Source organism: Balaenoptera ricei, chromosome 12 (assembly GCF_028023285.1).
Source record: "Balaenoptera ricei isolate mBalRic1 chromosome 12, mBalRic1.hap2, whole genome shotgun sequence".
In the NCBI taxonomy this organism is placed as follows: domain Eukaryota; kingdom Metazoa; phylum Chordata; class Mammalia; order Artiodactyla; family Balaenopteridae; genus Balaenoptera; species Balaenoptera ricei.
In genome coordinates, this window is record NC_082650.1 from 860,997 (window position 1) to 882,248 (window position 21,252).

General features: G+C 46.9%; 1 pseudogene; it reads left to right on the top strand.

Moving 5' to 3' along the window:
• The first annotated feature begins 9,341 nt into the window (after positions 1-9,341).
• LOC132376392 (vacuolar protein sorting-associated protein VTA1 homolog) overlaps positions 9,342-21,252 on the top strand; it is a 55,648-nt pseudogene continuing 43,737 nt past the window's right edge.

Below are 21,252 nucleotides of genomic sequence, written 5' to 3' on the forward strand. Positions count from 1 at the left end.
GATAGATGGATAGATAGATAGATAGATAGATAGATAGATGATAGATAGATTGATAATAGATAGATGATAGATAAATAGATGATAGATAGATTGATAATAGGTAGATGATAGATAAATAGATGATAGATAGATTGATAATAGATAGATGATAGATGGATAGACAGATGATAGGTGGATAGACAGGTAGATGATAGATGGATAGACAGGTAGGTAGGTAGATAGATCCATAGATAGACAGATAGACAGATAGATAGATGATAGATAGATAGATTGATAATAGATAGATGATAGATAAATAGATGATAGATAGATAGATTGATAATAGATAGATGATAGATGGATAGATGATAGGTGGATAGACAGGTAGATGATAGATGGATAGACAGGTAGGTAGATAGATAGATACATAGACAGACAGATAGATAGATAGATAGATGCTAGATGGCTGGATCAGTCTCCTGCTGGTTCTCTTCTCTGGAGAGCCCTCACTACACAGCTCGTCCACCGTGAGCATTCTTAGGAGCCAATGAAACCGGAGCCGTCAGACAGTTCGGGAGGAAGGAGGGAAGTTGTGACCAGTTAGCCAACTCTTCATCTCGTGACCACACAGGTGAAACTTTGGGTGACCCCAAGGACCACGCGTGTCTGGAAGAGTAGAGGCTGAGGGCTGCTGGGGGCTGGCAGGCCGGCTCAGCTGAGGCGAGCGGGCTTGGGCTGCCTGTCCCTGTGGACACTGATTTATCCAGGAAGGGGGCAGAGGTTGTGGCCGAGAGGGCGGCGGTGAGCAGACAGCAGTGGCTCTGATGAACAGGTGAGGGCAGCTGGGAGGCTCTGGGTGCAGCGGCCAAGGCTCCTATGGGGACCGTCTTCTTGTTGGCACACAGGGGGCCAGATGGGAAGAGGGAAGCGAGGCATGTTTGACAGAAGAGCAGCGCAGGGGCTCACGATCAGGCCAGTGACGTGTGAAGGTTAGTGAAGCACCGTCAGGAAGCCTGTGACTCACCTACAGACACAGACTCGGGAACGTGCCACATCATGGGATTCGCTCAAGTCACTGCCGCGAGAATGAGTGACAGAGTCAGCAGAATTAAAACCAGGTTTGTTTAACGGAAAAAAGAGCGAGAAGAAAGTCCTAATTGTAAAAAGTGGGGACATCGGTGAGAAGTGACAGCAGGAAAGAGGGAGGTTAAGAACATCTTACAATTATATGTTTGTTGTTATCTAACATGATATGAAAAAAATAATCTTTTTTTTTTTAAATTTAAAAGGTGGGGATGCATTGATAGTATGCGTTTTGAATATATAAAAAGATGTTTTAATGTCATAGTGAGACTTCCTTTTCTGAAGTGTTTTTCTAATAAATGCTATTAGTGAAAAATAAGGAAAAAGAAAAAAAGCAGTTTTGATTCGAAGTGCCTTGCATCTCCCCAAAGACAATATTAAAATGCCCTAAGATCTCTTCATACATTTATCTTTGGTTTTTGGTGAGGAAGGATCTGACAACAGGGACAGTTTGATGTTGATTTAATGAAAAGAACAATCACTCGCTCTCTCTGTGCTGGAATGTGGGCTGTGATCAGAGCAGAAACTTTTTAGTAACATTAACTGCCTGTTCAGATTTTCCTCACCAGAAATCCAAGTCATTCCTTTTACAACAAAACAATCATAGTAGAATGCATTCTCCGGGATTTGGAGAGAAAAGAAAGTCCAGAGGCAGAATTTGGTATAAATCCTGAAGCTGGGCTGATCACCATGACTCGTCCACATCGGAATGTCACGGCCTGGGCTGGCCGAGCTTCCTTGGCGGGAGGCGTGGTTGTTTATGCCAGGCTGGAGAAGTCACTTGAACTCATGTCCTTCGATTGAGCATTTTTTTATAAGACCTGCATAAATCATTTCCTTAAAATTGGCATCCTGGGCATGGAGACAGTCTGTTTTCCTGGGAATTTTTATGTGCAGGGTACTTCTCTTTCTTAGATGAAAGAGATTCTGCTTTTAATTCCCTTGGCCCCCTTCCCCTGTGCAAAATCTGTGTTCTCCTAAACACTCTGGTTTTTAAGAGTGTTTAGGAGTGTGGTTATCTTTTAGACCAATATTTCCTCCTGTGATTAATTAATTGGAAGAGTGAGAAAGTAAATAAGTAAAGTGAAAAGAAGACGTCTTACTCATTTTGTCTCCCGCTGATTCCTCCCATCTTTGTCAAGTCAAATTTAACCACCTTCTTCTAGAAATTCTTCTTGTAAATATCTTCATGGTCTTCAGGAGGCAAATATCTCTTAGGAGCCCACGAAAATACTAAAAAGAATTAAAAATATAAAAATAATTTTAAAACTGGACATAATCAAAATTAAGGACGTCTATTCATCAGGTGACAGCATTAAGAAAGTGAAAACATGGGAGCCCTTCATTTGTATCCACAGTAAAGAACCCCTACAACTCAATCAGCAAAAAACAAGCCAATTTAAAATCTGAGAGTTGATTGCAGAGGGATTTCACAGAAAAGGATCCCCAAAGCCTCTGAGCACGAGGAGGTGGTCAAGATCACTAGTTATTGAGAAGATGTGAATTAAGCCCACAACGAAGGAGAACTCACACTCACCAGAGTGTCTGAGACCGAGGAGACTGAAAATTCTGCTTCCTGGCAGGGATGTGGCAGCACCTCCCACCCTTCACTGTGGCAATAGAAAGTGGTTCAACCTTCACTGGGAACATTCTTCAGCCATAATTACTAAATTTACAATATGCCCATCCTATGATCCCACAATTGCATTCCTAAGTATGACTATGAGAAATGAGTAAACGGGTCCACAAAAGACATGCACGAGAATGTTCATAGCGGCTTTCTTCATAACAGACTCAGACTGGTGACAACCCGATGCCCGTAACTGAGGGGATGGATGGATACGTGGTGCGTAGTCAGGCAGAGAAAAGTGCAATGTGGCTGTAGCCACAGCCAGGGGGTGACCCCCACCGGCCGATACCATGTTGTGTGGAAGAAGCAGGTTCATTCACGGACAGAGCGTGTGATCCCCACTCTGGGAGGCCCACGTCAGAGGCGAGAAGCCAGACGGCGCCGAGCCCCAGAGGGAAGACCCATGTGCAGTATGTGTGGCCAAGTGTGACCAAGGGCACACAGGCGTCCTGGGACTCAGTGATAGAAGCTGAGTGAATAAAATAAAGGGTTTTTGTGTGCATACAACACGTCAGATGATGAAACTCTAAGCCAGCGGTCCCCAACCTTTTTGGCACCAGGGACCAGTTTCATGGGAGACAATTTTTCCACGGACGGGGTCGGGGCGAGGGGGATGGTTCAGGCTGTAACGCGAGCGATGGGAGGTTTGGTTCAGGCGGTAACGCGAGCCATGGGGAGCGATGGGGAGCGGCAGATGACGCTTAGCTCTCTTGTCTGCTGCTCACCTCCTGCCTTGCGGCCCGGGGATTGGGCCCCTGCTCTAAGCGCTTCCGAGGGGTTGCTTCATTTAATCCACACAAAAACCATGGTTAGTCATTACACTGCTCCGTGCCTGTTTCCTCACCCGTTAGAGGGGTCATGGCGTATCTGCCATGGGGCTACTATCGTGGTCTTTCATGTTTCCTCTTTTGTCAATATCCTGCTCATGTTTTTATTTTCCCTCCATTTTTCTATTGGAGTGTTCACTTTTCTTTTTTATTTGTAAAAGCCCTTTGCATATGACAGGTGCTGGTCCTCTGTCTTGTATGTGTTTTGTGTCCATTCTTTAACACGTGTGAGCCTGGACGATGCTTTGCAGTGTCTCTGAAACTGCTTTGGCAAAGCTCACCGGGTCTCCTAATTGCCGAATCCAGTGGATCCTTCAGACTCTAACTTACTCCCTGTAACTTTGGCCCCGTTACTTCTCCGTCTGCCTTTAAACATCTTCCTGCCTTGTCTGACAGTACAGGACTCTCAGTATCCCTGCTGCCTTCCTGTTTCTCACTCTCTTTTACGGACTCCTTTTCCTCAAATTGAGCATCCTTTTGAGGTTTTTCAAAATTCCCAAGAATTTCCAAGATTCCACGGTGCAAGGGCATGGAGGACACAAGTCACAGATCCCAGGGATGGTGGCCTGGACATCTGGGGGAGACAGAGGCAGTGTCCAGGGAAGGAGGGAGCATCAACGGCTGGCTCTAACCCACACCCTGTCGACAGCAAGGCACCCCAGGGCCGGACCTCATGGAGCGGGAGGGGAGGTTGCAGCTCCGGCTTCCCCAGAGGCCATCGTGGGCACTCAGGCCAGGCTGTGCCCCTCCTGGCGGTGGGAGGGAGCCCCGTGACTGTCCTTGAGTGTGGCCAGGCCTCTCAGGATTCTTCAGGGGTCTCACGGCTCATCATCTGGGGAGCTGAGGAGTAGCGTTCTTCCTTCCCTTCAGGACACAGCAGGTCCCTGAGTCCGGATTCTGGACCTTCAAACCCCATGGACCTAAGGCACTGCCATTGGCCTCCTCCTCCTGGTTGGGCTGTGCTATGGGTGCAGGATTCCAGCTGGGCATCCTGACTGCATCCTCTGCTCTGTCCTGGCACAGTGGCGGGCGGAGTCCTCACAGGCTGAGGGGCTTGGGGCACAGATTCTCATCAGACACTTCATCCTCTGAGACCCAGCTCCAAAGGGCATCAGGGCTCCACCCCACACCTGCCCCCAACACTCGTGTGTGGAGACCTGCAGTGGCCAGGCGCTAAGGTCCGGGGGCTCCTGGGAATCAAGGGCTCTTCAGGGCATCTGTCCCTGTGTCTGCTCCCCCATGATGGGCACAGGCCCGTCCCCACACCTGCCTTCTCTGGGCAGCTGGGTCACTGGGCTGGTCTCGGCCATGGCCTCATCTCCCCCGGGGCTCCATCGCCTCCAGCGCAGTGACCCTGGCCCTTGCTCTGCCTGGTGCACTTGATGCATCCTGTCTGCTGGGAGACACCAACCCCTCCTCCTGACCCATCCGGTCTCCTGCCCGAGACCTTCCCCAGGAACCCGGCTCCCTCTTTGTGCCTCCTGTTGACCCACGAGAACTGGTTGAACCGTCTGTGTCCCTCTCTCTCCCCTGTCTCAGCAGGTGTTCCGCGTGGGTCTTCCCTGCTTTGCTACTGGCCCCCCAGCCAAGCAAGCAAATGGAGCGCCCACCCTAGTCCTGAACCCAGGCCACCCACTAGAGCAGAAATAGAGAGGGGGAAGGGTCCCAGAGAGGGGGGAGGGTCCCAGAGAGGGGGGAGGGTCCCAGAGAGGGGGAGGGTCCCAGGGAGGGGGGAGGGTCCCAGAGAGGGGGAGGGTCCCAGAGAGGGGCGAGGGTCTAAGGGAGCAGCAGGCTGGTGACTCCTCCGTGTGGGGACACCTCTTCCCCCCAGTTTAAAGGGGTGGCTAGAAATAGCCTTGACCACTTTAGAGGGCTGTGAGGACCTTTCCACTGTTTGTCTTTTTCGAGTGGAGAGAGACCAGGAAGGCATAGGAGGAAAGCGTCTGCTGAGGCCCAGGTAAAGCTCGTAGACACGGAAAGCCCACGTGTCCAGCAGGAGGCAGCAGGGCTGGTTCTCGGACCGGTGCTCAGGGCTGGGGGCGCCGGCTGGTCCAAGCCTGGGGGCTGGCGCAGGCGGTGGAGCTGGGGAAGGGCACTGACCAGCCCATGCTTCATTCAATCAACGTTTTCCTTCTTAGTCTTTACAGAGAGGAGTCTCCTTTTTGTCAGCGGTGGGGCCTGAGCTGAGCCTTAGGTGAGACCCTGCTTCCTCCGTGGCCTCCTATTGCCCCAAAGGCACCTGGACAGACGCAGGGTCAGGCACCAACAGCTCAGCTCCTCAGATCCATGTGCGGGAGAGAAAGGACCACAGGTTACAAAGGGATCCCAACCCTAGGAACCCGGGCTGCGGGGGGCCGGCCCCTCCATCCCAGCGCCTGGACTTACCTGCTGTCCAGTCTGGGCCCTTGAGGTCAGAGGAGGCCCAGTTCACAGAGGTGGAGAGGTGATCACCTCGGCCTGGGGACCCAGGACCTCTGCTCCTTCCTGAGCCCAGGACAGGATGTGAATGGCTGGGCAGGGCCGACAGCAGAGACAGAGATGGGCATCCAGGTGAGACGGGGCGTGGGGAGTGTTAAATCACCAGTATCGGCTCCCACCCCACTACCCCGCATTCATGCGTGAGCAGGGCCCACGTGTCTGCACTGGTTAAATGATCCCTGGTTGATTCAAGGCATGGACTAAATGGAACTGGAGGCTGAGAGGGATCCTGATAAAATTCACTTGAAAGGACAGAGGATTGTCTACAGAGAGAGCTTATGAAGGACAGGCCGCTTAGCCGCGAGTGTGGACAGTCAGGGTCCCACCGGCTGCAGCCCTGAGATATCACAGCAGGTCTTTGTGAACAGTTACAGGAGACAAGGAAGGAACATTATCATAGATGCTATCTGATTTGACTAAATGCACATTTTTTCCTACATTGACCTTTACTTAGTAACCAAAGAATACAGTTTTCCCTCTTGTATTGCATTAATTAGCAGGGTGCTAGACAGGGACTTGATGGGTTAGGTCTCAGCTTCCTCAGCAACATTAATTCAGTTTGCAGCAGATTGTTTAGCTGTGGGGCTGTGAGTCCTAAATCCTGGTTTCTCACTGGTTTGTCCCTGTTGACTGTGGACCGTTCCCCAACGCCGGGCTGCAGGCTTAGACCCCAGCTCTCAGAGCGAGAGACTCCCAGGAGACACTCGGCCAAAACCCGTCACAGGCTAGGTGTGCCCCAAACACTTCCCCCGAGAGGAGGTGGGACGGATGCGCCTTGGGGTCAGTCCTGGGTAGGGGGTCCCACCCTCGGGGAGCAGCTTGTGGGGTGTGGAGTCACGCCTAACGCTTCACATGGTAAACGTGTGTGTGTGTGTGTGTGTGTGTGTGTGTGTGGGAGCAGAGGCAGAGAGAGAAAAAGAGAGACAGAGAGAGAAATGGAGACAGAGAGAGACAGAGACACAGAGAGACAGAGAGGGAGGGAGAGAGAAGTAGGCGATTTCCAGGAGAATCTCCCCCTCCCCGTCCCTCTCCTTCTAGAAATCTTCACAGAAACTCAGAAGCCAGTTCACTTGTCAGACCTCATTTCACAGGACAGCGTCTAACGGGCCCCGTTTGATCGTCTCCCTGTTCTGTGCGTCCGCCGTCGTCAGCAGGTGTCGTTGGAACCTCCAGGTGTGTGAGGCTGGATGGGTGGTGGGCGCTCAGATTGCAGATCCTGTCCTCTGTGCTCCAGGAAGCGACCATCCACTTGGGTGGACGACTCTGTGGTCACTAAACTGTAAGTAGAGGTTTCCCCAGGCCCAACGTCCGGGGGATGGGTGTGAGGGGCCCCGGCAGGCGTCCACCTCACAGAGGGCCCGGCTGGGAGACGCCGGGGCAGGACCTGGTGGGGACGCGACCTGCACGAAGGCCGCCTGCCGGCTCCGCTGGGACAGCGACCTCCACAGGCCTACCAGCGCCTCTCAGCCGCGACAGCAGCTCCTAGTGAGTATCCCGGCCCCTGCGGTGCTCCTGGCGACGCTGCCGTTCCCTTGGCTCCGGCATCCCCAGGGCTCCCGGGGTCTGATCGGCCTGCCTTTTTTGGGGGTGCTGTGAACTGCCTCATAGCTTTCCAAAACATTCCATGTCTGGTTTGCCGTCGGCAGAGAAAACGCGAGTGAATGAGAGCGTGGAGACAGGAGGCCAGCGGTCAGGGCCTCGGGGGTCGCGGGCTGGCGCTGCAGCCAGTGTCCTGCAACGCCCTCACGTGACGTCCGGCTGGGATGGGCCAGGGCTGCCACCCACTGCTCTTCCGCAAGCCCGCGGCCAGGCCGCCTGTGTCTGCGGCGGAACGGAAGGCGGTGTCCGAGCCGCGGGGCAGAGAAGCCCGGGCTGCGGGCGGCAGGGGCTCTGGGAGGGCCTGGCGTGGCGTCCCGTCCCGGCTGCAGCATGTCATCCGGTTAGCTGAGTGGGGCCGGTTGTCCCCAGAGCGTGGTCCCCGGGCTGGCGGCATCAGCATCTCCGGGGCTTGTCAGAGACACGGGCCCCGCACTGCGTTAGAAGGTGGGGGCCTCGGTCTGCTCAAGGAGACCCTGAGGCCTCGCATCTGCTCAAGGCTGAGAACCACCGGGGGAGGCGACTCTCCCAGGCTTCGGGGTCGAGAGGAACCTGCAGGTCCCTTTTCTGCCGAGAAGTGACCAGAGGGGAAGAGTGTCCTCCCCGGGACTTGAGACTTGAAGTCGTGAGCCGATAACGTAATTCCTGGTACGTTACGTGTGGTCACTCAGGAAGCAGGAGGAGCCGGAACGACTCAAGCCTGAATCGCAGCGTCACGTGTCCTGCCGCCCTGCGTCCGGGGGAGCCCGTGAGGCGACCCCCGAGGGCCCGGGCTCCGCACCCCTCGGCTCCCGCCGTGCCTCCCCCGCCTCTGCGTGTGGGCTTACCGGTTCCCTCCCACTGTGAACTTGAGTCCTACTGTTTCAGCTTCCATAGTCCATTTCTAAATAACTCGAATTTCTTGGTAACGGTAGTTTCAAATTCTGTCTGGGGAGATGTACTATCCGGAACACTTCCCTTAAGGATGCTAAAGAGTGATTAATTTAAAAACTTAAGTGTTTTGTTAGCCTTTGTGGCATTTACTATTCTGTAAGACTGATAGTGTTTCCCACCGACATCGTAATTTATTCAGAGCAAAGGTGGGATTTGGATACAGTTTTGGGAGAACAGGAAGCAGGGTCGAGCGTCACTGCTCTGCACCAGTGTTGACTGGATTTGGGTGCGTCTGGGATGTTCTCTGTTGGAGAAGTCATTGTGAGATGTCCTGCCTCTTTAGGGAGAGACTGAGGACAGTACTTTCTGGCGGTAACAGAGTCTCTCTCTTTAGGGAGAGACTGAGGACAGTACTTTCTGGTGATAACAGAGTCTCTCTCTTTAGGGAGAGACTGAGGACAGTACTTTCTGGCGATAACAGAGTATGGGGGTGTCTGGGGTGCTTCCCGCTGAAAGATCCTGACACATCCCGCACACAGATCTGTCACGGGCTTGGGGGGTGACAGTGAATGGGGTGGAGATGGGGTTCCCTCCACCTGTCAGGTTCAAGTCCAAGGCCATGCCTTCTCCAAGCCCTTCCCCTCTTCCCGGCATGAGCCCCTCCGTCCCTCCTACCCTCGGCTTCCCTGGCTCGTTTCTGAGATCCTCATTTTAGCACCTGAGGCTGGTTTGTTTTCTAGTTCTCTGGGTGGGAAGGTGGTTGTCTCCTGGGCTGGGTTGTGGGAACCTTGAGAGCCCAGTTTTTCCCTCTGCACGTCCCTGGCTTCTAACTTCATCAAGCATATAACAAAAGCTCCCTAAATTCTACTAAAGCGATGGTATTTCTCAAAGATGAAGGTGGCTGGTGAGTAGGGCGTTGATCTTATTATAAATAATCCATGGGCATGTTTGACCCCTTGGTACCTTGGATAGATTCTAAGATGTTGCGTCTAATGCTTAGCACTGTGAAATCTCAGAAAACTGTACGTTGTGTCAGCGTAATTTTAAAGAGCTTTTACCTTAATTGTTGAAAAGCAGGGTACTTCTCCCAAATTCAGTCCTGGTCATTCTCTGGCCTGGAGGCTGGCGCTCTGTCTGCTCTGACCCCGGCTTCCTTATTCTGTCTCCACACCAGCCGTTTGCTCAGGGGACGCGAGACTGTTCTCCATCTCTGGAAGCCTTTCAGGATCATCCCCTTACCGTGCCCTTGATCTTTCTGTCCCCTTTTCCTGGTTTGCGCCTTGTGTTTGCTTGTTTGTTTTTCCGTTTTCAAGGCCCAGCTCAAAGCCAGTGTTTTCCTCGTGGCTTTGGGCGGGAGTGAGCGCTCTTCCCTGGACCCATTCACTCGTCCTCTGTGGCTTGTGCCTGCACCCTGGCACCATTCACGCGCTCTGCTGGCCTGCGTCTCCCGTTAGATGTTTCTCATTCTTGGAAGAGAAAACCAGGCGTTGGGACGGCATCCTGAACGATGAGAAGCATCAGATTCCCCTTGGAAACGAGAAGGAACTGGCAGTGTTGACCTTGTTAGAACAAACAACAACAACAAAACCAGCCGATGCGGAGTGAGGTTTAAAGCGGGGAGGATGGGTAAGCGACAAGCAAGAAGTCGAGAGGAGAGGGTGTCTAGGTTTAGCTGCAGTTTCCGCAGACCGTCGTGGTGCGAGGAGCAGCGCCTTGTGTTTCAACAGCTCCTCTGAATTTTCGAAGTATTTCACGTTAGCTGTCAGATTTTACCCTCAAATACAAGGACAGGCACGCGGAGGCCTCCCCGTGATGGATGAGGACACCCGGGGGAGAAGTGTGGATGCTGTCTGTGGTCATGTGGCTGGTCGCTGACGGTCTTGGGGCAGAAGTGGACTTCGTGGTGGCCTGTCAGGGGCTGCGAACTGGGGCCCTCGAACCACAGACACTTATTCCTCAGGGTTCTGGAGGTGGAAGTGCCAGACCCGGGCGGGGGCAGGGCTGGCGTCTCCGGAGGACTGTCCTGGGCTCGCAGACGGCCACCCTCTCCTGCATCCTCGTGCAGTCTGTGTGCACAGGCTTCCCTGGTGCCTCTCGGTGCCCAACTGCCTCTTCTTACAAGGATGCCAGGAGGATTGGATTAGAGCCACCCTGATGGCCTCATTTCAGCCGAATCTTTAAAGTCCGCTCTGCAAACACGGTCGACCTGGGCGCTGGGCTCGGGGCGTGGACTTGTGAGCTTGAGGGCCACACGACCCGGCACCAAGCAGGCCTCCCGACCCCGTTCAGCGGGGTTCCCAGAGCTCTTCCCCGCACCAGGATGCCCCCGTGGGGGCTTTCTCGTCAGCCTTCGACTGAGCACTTACTGTGCTTCTGTGGGGCCAGGACTGGCCTCAACGCCGAGCCGCACAGCGGCTCCCAGTCCCAGGGGTTCACGGGTCAGAGGGAGGTCATCAGGGGCTTGTGGTTTATACGGTGACCAGGTTACATTCTGCGCCGTGCGCCCCTAGTGCTCTTCTCCCCAGCGCTGGGGCCCCGGACGGACGCCTGCTGAGTGAAGCAAGCCTATACCCAATCTCCCCTCCACCCCGTCCGTCTCTCATCCCTCTCTCTCTCTCTCTCTCTCACACACACACACACACACACACACACACACACACACACACACACACCCCTCAGGCTCTGTGAGGTCCTGCCCGCCTGCACTAAGCTCACCTGGGTCGGGCAGCCGCATCTCCGGAATCGAGGACCAGAAGGGGTGAAGTGGCACAGCCGCAGGGGCCGGCCCTCCCTGGAGGCGTCCTCTGCCCGTGGCCCCAGGGACGGGCTCGGGCTGTAACTTCTGCGAGTCACTGCGGCCTCCCCAAGCCAGAGCACCCTTCACACCTGAGAGAACGGGGGACCTGGAGCCCGTCTGCGTTCACGTCTCTTTATTCCTCTAGATCCGTGGGAAGTCAGCCCTCCACCGGGCTGGAGCGAGTGGGGTGTGTCTGCCGCTACGTGGATGAGCACAGTTTACAATAGGGGCACCTGTCTCAGGACGCAGGCTGTGACGATGCTGGGCAATTGTGTGGCTTTTGCAGAAAAGATTTCCCCGGGGGTCTATTTCCTCAAAGCAAACCAACAAAGGATCTCCATCTCTGGCGTGAGGAAACTCTGTCTTACTAACTACGGAAGTCCACACAGGCAGATAGACGGGGTGAGGACGTCGGTGCTGTCCTGTGGGGCATGAGAGACTGTGATGAGGAGAGACAGGGTGTGACACGGCCTGGCTGCCACATGGCCCGGTGTGCTGTCACGTGCTGTGACACTTATAGTACCTGCTGCTTCAGACCACTGGATTCAACATTCGTTTCTGCCCTTCAGAAGGTTGGATTTCCAGAAGCCATTTTTTGCATCCTCATAACTATGTGTTAGGTACAGAATTTGTGGTGCACAAGGGAAAGGCATCTGCTCTGTGGAAAATCCATTCTGACTTGACTGTGCCCTGTCCCACACCCCACCTGCAATTCCTCCTTGGCCCCCTTCCTAGTGATTACTAGGTTCCCTAGTAGGTAAAAATAGTGAAAAGAACTTAGCACTTTCAAAACCCTATAAAGAAACCACCCCAGAGGCGAGAGGGCAAGATGCCCAAGACACAGAGTGGGCTTTCGTGTTGCCCTCTTTGTTTGAATTCCAGGTCAGAACTTTGCCCAAGCTCCGTGGAAAGATTAATAATGTGGCATCCATCAAAGACTATTTTCCTACAGCAAAGGGATTTTCATTTTAAAAGGATCCATTTCCACTGAAGCTAGCATTTACTGGCGTTTAAGTTTTGCTCCTTATAGCTGTGGAACCTGGGAACATTTGGCCACGTTGTATTTATTTAAGCAGTTTGAAATGTGCGCACATAGCCGAGATCTCCTGAAGGAAAATATCGTTTTGTGATTTTGAATCTAGGGTGATTTGGCTGTAAGATGTTCAGATTTCCACAATGGGCCTAATTGATTCCATTCTTTGTGCTGTCATAGTTCTTATTAGTTGCCAGTAACATGTAACCTTGATTACGTTTATCGTCGTGAAAGACTGTATTTCTTACATCATGCATCACTAAACTTTGCCTTTCTTAGCCAGTCCTTGAAAAACTGCCTTCAACTTCTACAGCCTAATCAGCCCTCTTATTTCCTTCCACTGGGTGCACAAAACTATGTATTTGTCCAAAAATTTAGTTTTTACAGACTGCAATGACTTAAGAGTTAACACTTGCTTACCCAACCGACAGCCATTTTATTTCACTTTGGGGAGTATAAGGTCAGTCCTCAGATTCCCCCCCAAAGAACTGAATAATCTGGTCTGTGGTTTACTTTTGATAAATCAGGTCTGGGGACTCACTGCTCCTCCACGGAGGGACTGGGTAACATGTGGTAGGTATATAATACTGCCAATTGCTCTGGCAGTAATGGCAATATGAATAAATTTGCCTTATTACTTTATAACCAATTATTGAGATTTCATTTAATATTTTAAAACCCGTCATTTGTAATCATGGCATTTTACATTTTCAAGTGTATTAATGATGAGAAATAATTTTTCAATAATCATCACATATATGGGAGGGGAGTCTGGGGGAGAATGGATACATGTATATGTATGGCTGAGTCGCTTTGCTGTGCACCTGAGACTATCACAACACTGTTAATCGGCTCTACTCCAACATAAAATGAAAAAAATTGATCATCACGTATAACATTCTAACAACTTAGAATTTTCTTTTACTTTTTGTTTTTGCTATAATTTTGCCTTGTATTTGGTTGAGGAAATCATCTGAAATGCAAGTGCTGTGCTAACCTCTTCATCCCGTCCCCTAACTCTTTCAGAACCAAACAGTGGCCAGGAGGTACAAGCTAGTTCTTCTGACCCCTTTTCACTCATCTCTCCCATCTGCACCACCTGCCTCTGATAACCGCCAGTCTATTCTCTGCATCTGTATCTGTGAGCCTTTTTTTTTAGATTCCACATGTAAGTGAAATCCTATAGTATTTGTCTTTCTCTGTCTGACGTACTTCACTTGGTATGATCATCTCCAGGTCCATCCATGTTGTTACGAATGGCAAGATTTCCTTCTTTTTTATGGCTGAGTAATATTCCTTTGTATATATATGTATACAAACATTTATCCATGTGTCCATCAACGGACACATAAGTTGTTTCCATTACTTGGCTATTGTAAATAATGCTGCAATAAACATGGGGGTGCAAATATCTTTACGATATATGTGTTTTTGTTTTCTTTGGTTAAATACCCAGAAGTGGGATTGCTGGATCATATGGTAGTTCTATTTTTAATTGTTGAGGAACCTCCATACTGTTCTCCATAGTGGCTGCACCGATTTACATTCCCACCAACAGTGCACGAGTCTTCCCTTTTCCCACACCCTCACCAACACTTACTGTCTATTTTCTTTTTGATAACAGCCATTCTGACAGGTGTAAGGTGATCTCTCATTGTGGTTTTGATTTAGTGATATTGATCAGTGATGTTGACCATCTGTTCATGTGCCTGTTGGCCGTCTATGCATCCTCATTGGAAAAATGTCTGTTCAGCTCCTCTGCCCATTTTTTAATTGGGTTGTTTGTTTTTTCTGTTGTTGAGTTGTATGAGTTCTTTATACATTTTGGTTATTCACCCCTTATAGGATCGTCTCAGTAGATGCAGAGTGAGATTCTTAATGCAGCAGTCGCACAAGAGCACGCAGCCACTGAAGGCTCTCTGCACGTGATCTTATTCCTGCTGAAGAAAAATATGACCAGAATCACAGGAACTGGATGATTACAAGTGGAAGGAAACTTACAGGCTATCATGACAACTTTTACCATTATGTAACACCCTTCTTAGTCTCTTATTATAGTCTTTATTTTAAACTATATTTTATCTGATATAAGTATAGCTACTTATACTCTCTTTTCATTTCCATTTACATGAAACATTTTTTCTCTCCCCTCACTTTCAGTCTGTGTATATCTTTATATCTAAAGTGAATTTCCTATAGGCAGCATATAGATGGATCTTGTGCTTTTATCCATTTAGCCACTCTATGTCTTTTCATTGGAAAATTTAGTCAATTTACATTTAAAGTAATTAATGATAGATACATGCTTATTGCCATTTTGTTCATTGTTTTCTGGCTGTTTTTGTAGTTTCTTGTTTCTGTTTCTTCTATTTCTTTCTTCTTCTCTTGCTCTCTTTCTTTGTGGTTTGATGACTTTCTTTAGCAATATGCTTATATCCCTTTATCTTTTGTGTATTTACTATAGGTTCTTGTTTTTGGTTACCATGAGGCTTACATATATAACAACTTATATCTATAACAGTCTATTTTAGGTTGATAGCTACTTAAGTTTGATCACATTATAAAGCTCAAGATATTTACTCTCCCTTCCCCATGTTTTATGTGTTTTTTGATGTTACGTTTTACACATTTTAATCTTTTGTATCCCTTAACTTATTGCTGTAATGATAGGTATTTTTACTACTTTTTAATCTCAACCTTTATACTAGCTTCATGTGTTTTCTTTTTATTAGTTAGTGCCCTTTCTTTTCAGCTTAAAGAAGTCCCTTTACCATTTCTTGTAAGAATGGTTCGGTGGATATGAACTTCATAACTTTTGCTCCTTTGGAAAACTCTTTACCTTTCCTTTAATTCTGAATGATAACTTTTCTGGGAAGAGTATTCTTGGGTGGAAGTCCCCTCCACCCCCAGCAATTTGGCTATATTGTGGCACTCCATTCTGGACTGCAGAGCTTCAGCTAAAAAATATGCCGATAGTCTTATGGGGTTTTCCTTGTACATAACAAATTGTTCTTCTCTTGCTGTTTTTAAGATTGTCTCATTGTCTTTAACTTGACATTTTAATATAATTTGTCTTGGTGTGGGTCTCTTTGGGTTCATCTTATTTTTTTAAAAAACTTTTATTGGAGTATAGTTGATTTACAATGTTGTGTTAGTTTCAGGTGTACAGCAAAGTGAATCAGTTATACATATACATATATCCACGCTTTTTTTAGATTCTTTTCCCATATAGGTCATTACAGGAGAGTTCCCTGTGCTATACAGTAAGTTCTCGTTAGTTATCTATTTTATACACAGTAGTGTGTACATGTCAATCCCAATCTCCCACTTTATCCTTCCCCCCTTCTTTCCCCCTGGTAACTATAAGTTTGTTTTCTACATCTGTGACTGTATTTCTGTTTTATAAATAAGTTCATTTGTATCATTTTTTAGGTCCCACATGTAAGTGATATTTGTCTTTCTCTGTCTGACTTACTTCACTCAGTATGACAATCTCTAGGTCCATCCATGTTGCTGCAAATGGCATTGTTTTTGTTCCTTTTTATGGCTGAGTAATATTCCATTGTATATATGGACCACATCTTTTTTTATACATATATGTTTATTTAATGAATGAATGAATGAATTTTTTTTTACAGTAGGTCCTTGTTGGTTATCTATTTTAAATATAGCAGTGTGTACCTGTCAATCTCAAACTCCCAATCTATTCCTCCCCTCCACCCTTCCCCCCTGGTAACCATAAGTTCATTCTCTAAATCTGTTAGTCTGTTTCTGTTTTGTAAATAAGTTCATTTGTATCATATTTTTAAGATTCTGCATATAAACGATATCATATGATATTTGTCTTTCTCTGTCTGACTTACTTCACTTAGTATGGTGATCTCCAGGTTCATCCATGTTGCTGCAAATAGCATATTTCATTCTTTTTTATGGCTGAGTAATATTCCATTGTATATATGTACCACATCTTCTTTATCCATTCATCTGCTGATGGACATTTAGGTTGCTTCCATGTCTTGGCTATTGTGCATAGTGCTGCATGAACATTAGGGGAGCATGTATCCTTTCAAACCATGTTTTTCTCTGGATATATGCCCAGGAGTGGGATTGCAGGATCATATGGTAACTCTATTTTCAGTTTTTTGAGGAACCTCCATACTGTTCTCTATAGTGGCCGCACCAATTTACATTCCCACCAGCAGTGTAGGAGGGTTCCCTTTTCTCCACACCCTCTCCAGAATTTATTATTTGTAGACTTTTTGATGATGGCTATTCTGACTGGTGTGAGGTTTGGAACTCTATGGGCTTCCATGAGCTTGGTGTAGTATGAAGACTCTTGGGAAATTTATGATGGAAACAAGAAAGTAATGATCAAGGAGACTATTAACTGAATTCTAACATTGTGAGCATCTCCAAATAGTTGGAAAAAAGAGCATAGCACATTTTGACACCATGGAGAACTGCTATGGTAGAAATTGGCAAGGTGCTTACCAAGCTATTTCCAATTTCTGAGCACACAGAAGAACTATATTTCTCAGCCTCCCTGCAGTGAAATTAGGACGATGAGAAATATTTGTCCAATGGTATGTGGGTGGGAGCAATATTTGCCAATTCCAGGCCTGGCAGTAAATGCCCCACACAATCTTTCTACTTCTCTCTGCCCCATGCACAGAAGAAAGAAAAGAATTCAGAGATGGTGGAACCATATGATAGAAGGGTCAACATTCCAGAGTCGCCACTTGGTGTAGAACTCAGGTGAGTTACCAGTCACCCAATCCAGGGTCAGTGAAGTATGACCTGTGAGTAAAGTTTCCCAACCCCCACCTAGTCAACTGTGATGCAAGGGAGAAACAAACCTTTATGTTACTAAACCACTAAGATGTAACATAGATAACTATAAGATATAGTCGCACCTTATCCCGCCTACCATTAATTACCCTGGCTTATACCACTCTCAGTGCTCAGAGTTTTCTCATATATATATATATGAGAAACTGTATATATACAGAGCTATATATATATATACAGTTGACCCTTGCACAACACGGTTTGAACTGCGCGGGTCCATTTATACATGGGTTTTTCGATGGTAAGTACAAATACATGATATGTTTGGTTGGATTTGCGGATGCAGAACCATGGATAGGGAGGAACCATGTATACAGAGGGCCGACTATACGTTATACTGTTATGTGCAGGTTTTAGACTGCACAGAGGCGCCCCAAGGCTCCTGTGTTGTTCAAGGGTCAACTGTGTGTGTGTATATAAAGATATATATATGTATATATTCTCCATATATGAATGCTTATTCAAATATATCTCATTAATGTGATATAGTTGAGAGGTAAACACAGTACGTAGTAATGCAAATTCTGAGATATCAATTTTATTTTTAAAATACGTGTAAATTTATCACTTTTGTGAAATTTGAGGTCATTTTGTCTACACCTCTTGTTTTACAAATTAAGAGACTAGAAATGTGGGCTGATGAAGCTATTAAATTATGGTAAGTTTCATCACCATTAGTGAGAGCAACCGTGGTTCAGCTTTCTGGAAAGTGCACAGAACATGCCAGCTCCTACTCTGTGACTCAGCCTTCATGACCCTGATCCACATCCCAGAGCAGGTCTACAGGGGACATGTACAAGGGCACTCACAGAGGCATGTTTGTGGAAGTGCCTAGAATTCATCCTTAGGGGAATGGTTTCGATGATGCTTTTAATGGATAACTACTTACAGACGTATAGAAAACATAATTGGGGTGGGTTTTCAAGTAGGGGGGACATGGGAGAAGGTATCAAAGAGGATGGAAGAAAAAAAAGGAAAGATATTATTTCACTAAGATCAGAGACAGTAATTCACATAGTAAAATTTCCAAATTATTTTCAAGTAGAGAGTTTATTTTACTAAACATGTTGAATTAATTTAAATGTTGTTGGTCACTATGCTGCTGAAGAGAATTATTAAAACACATAGAGATATTGGCTTTAACAGTTTTTACTGAACATTTCCTTTGCCGTTTTAAAAATGATTATTTACTTAATAATTGCTCCCTTGATTTTTGACCCAAACTTGCTTCGTTGTGTGCCTATCACAGAACCCTACATATACTAAGTGCTCAAAGATTGATCATTATTGTATTTTTCCACTATGAATGTAGGTAACGGATGATTTCATAAAGATACTTTTGACATTTCTTTTAAATATAATGTTTGTATCAATTTTGTATTTTACTCTGTCTGGATTCCAGCCCTTTCCTCTCAGTTTTGATTATGTTTTATTTCTAGGATCCTTTATTTATTTATTTTCCCACTTTTCTTAGTTTCAGTCCTTCCTTTGGCTCACTTTGTGGCTTTACGAAATGACGTGGTGTCAAGAAGCAGACGCTCAGCAGAGAACCCACGTGTGGTCTCTGGACAGTGTGCGTTTGAATTAAGCCCTCAAGTCTGCTACTGACAGTACAGCAAACGGCAAAATCAGTTCAGTATTTACTGCTAACATTGCATCTGGTACAAATCACTCTAACTCTCCAAGGTATGATGTTGTCTGTCAATTGCTGCTTTGGTAGTTTTGTGAGGATTTTATGTAGTTTTGTTAGTTCTGAAAATTTGCATTTATTTTTTTAACCACATTCATTTTTAATGACCTAAGTTCTTGTCTCTAAACTAAGAATGTGTCATCTCTTCCTGCTGTTCTGACCTACACATCAGCACCCTAGTCTTGTAACACCCCGTGCCTGAGGCTTGGGTGATCAAAAGTAGAAGATGCCATGATGTTGAAAAGATATTACAAGGAGGTCTTATATTTGAGACAGAGCAGTGACTCTACCATTTTTTTCTGATGTATGCCAAAACGGAATCTTTGTCTTCAGTGGTTTATTGGTGAACACAGATGGTATATGGCAGGTGCCTGGTCTAAAAAATTATACTTGATGTGGATCCTAAGCCTTCCATACTGGCTTATCTTCTTATCTTGTTCATACTTTCCTGCTTAGAATGGCATGGATGGAGTGTTTGTCCTTTTGTATTTAAAATTGTTTTCCTATTTTTGTGATCTCTGGCAACATAAATCTCCAGAATTAAATCTTGGCTCTATTAGTCAGCTGTAATTAACTTACTTGCTGTCAAGACACACAATAGCTCAGAATTCCTCAATGGTTTCTGACTTTACCTTTTCTCAAGATGAGTGATACTAGGGACCAAATGCCTCTTTCTACACAGAAGCAGAGTAAGGCTTTTCATGAGATCCACAACCCCGGGCACACGAGAGTGGAAATAATGTCTGAGAGCCTCTTCACCATGAGACCAGCTGGAGTCCTGGCTCTAGCACCAAAACTGTTGTATTTGATTACTTAAGACAGAGGATTCGGGGAAATTGGCAGAGCAGAAAGTAGAAAGCAGAAAGTACCTGGTAGATGAAATCTGTCACGAGGAACCCTCAATAAGACTATCGACAGATTTCTCATCAGAAACTTTGAGGCCAGAAGACTGGGCTGATCTGTTCAAAGTGCTAAAAGAAAAAACTGTCATCAAGAATCCTGTATCCAGCAAAACTTTCCTTCAAAAGTGAGGGAGAAATTAAGACATTCCCAGATAAACAAAAGCTAGGGAGTTTGTGACCACTATTTGCCCTGCAAGAAGTGTTCATGTGAGTCCCCTGCAAGATGAAATGAAAGGAAACTAGACAGTAATTCAAAATTGTGTGGAGAAATAAAGGTAAATACACAGGCAGTTATAAAGGCTTGTATTATTGTAACAGCAGCTTATAACTGTACTTTTTATTTTCTACATGGTTTAAGGGACTAATACACTTAAAGAAAAAACCAATTATTCGTATAATTGGTATATTTTGGTCACATATTCCAAAAATCTATTGCAAAATGTCTTAAGCAAAATAGGGACTAAATTGGTTCACATACCTAAAAACCATCAGAGCCCTTGATCCAGCACTGTGGCTGGATCAAGACATCACTGGAGGGGCTGGGGATACAGCAGTCAACAAAATGGGAGAAGTTTGTGCATATTTTATAGAAAGAAAATGGAAGAAACATGTAATCTTGTTGACAGTTTATAGTTAGTTTTTAGAATTTAGATTAGGGGTTATATTTTCCTATAAATTTTGATCTATTAATGCAATGTGGCTACAAAATAAAATTCAAAAGGCCAATAGTCAATTGTTATTTACTTTGATATCTCTTTCCATTACATTGAAGAAGAAAACCAAAGGAACTGATTTGGGGAGTAGTTAGGTAACTGGATTAGATACTATTCCTTGCATTTTACTCGGGGTTATTTCATTACAAGAAAAAACAACACACTCTCTTAGCTATTTTAAGAAAAATAAGATTTTTGCATAAAGATCCAGAAGTCTATCGCGGATACTCAGAACAGGAACCCTGCAGTACCTCAGAATGGCTCTCGCTGCGTGTGGTGAAGGATGAGCTCTAGGAGCTGGGAAGCTGTCTGAACAAGGCGGGCTCTCTGTCCCCTCCGTCCTGTCCTGCAGTGTCTCTCATTTCTCCTGCACGTGAACCTCAAAGAATTACCTGAGTCTTCACGACCTCCCAGCCGGATGTAGCCACCCACGGCCATAGCTGTCAATTGTGACAGCCTGGGCCAGTGGCACAGCCCCAGGCAAGTCTGCTGTGGCAGGCGGTGCAGCAGGTGGGGAGCTGTGTCCCACCCTCCGCAGGACTGGGGGTGGGGGATGGGCAGGCAGACCCTCCAGGTGTGCCTGCACCCTGGGCACTGACCTACTCTGCTTCTCTTAGGAGGTAATATTTGTTCACTGATGCTTATTTCTATCAACTAGATGGGGTAATGCAGAGTTTTCGATGATATTTATTCATATGCTCATTTTATTTTTCAACAATATTTAAGTGCCTACGATTTTTTAGGCACTGTGCCAGGTGCAGTGATACACTGGTGGGTGAAAAATGGTGTTTCTGCCTTCTTTC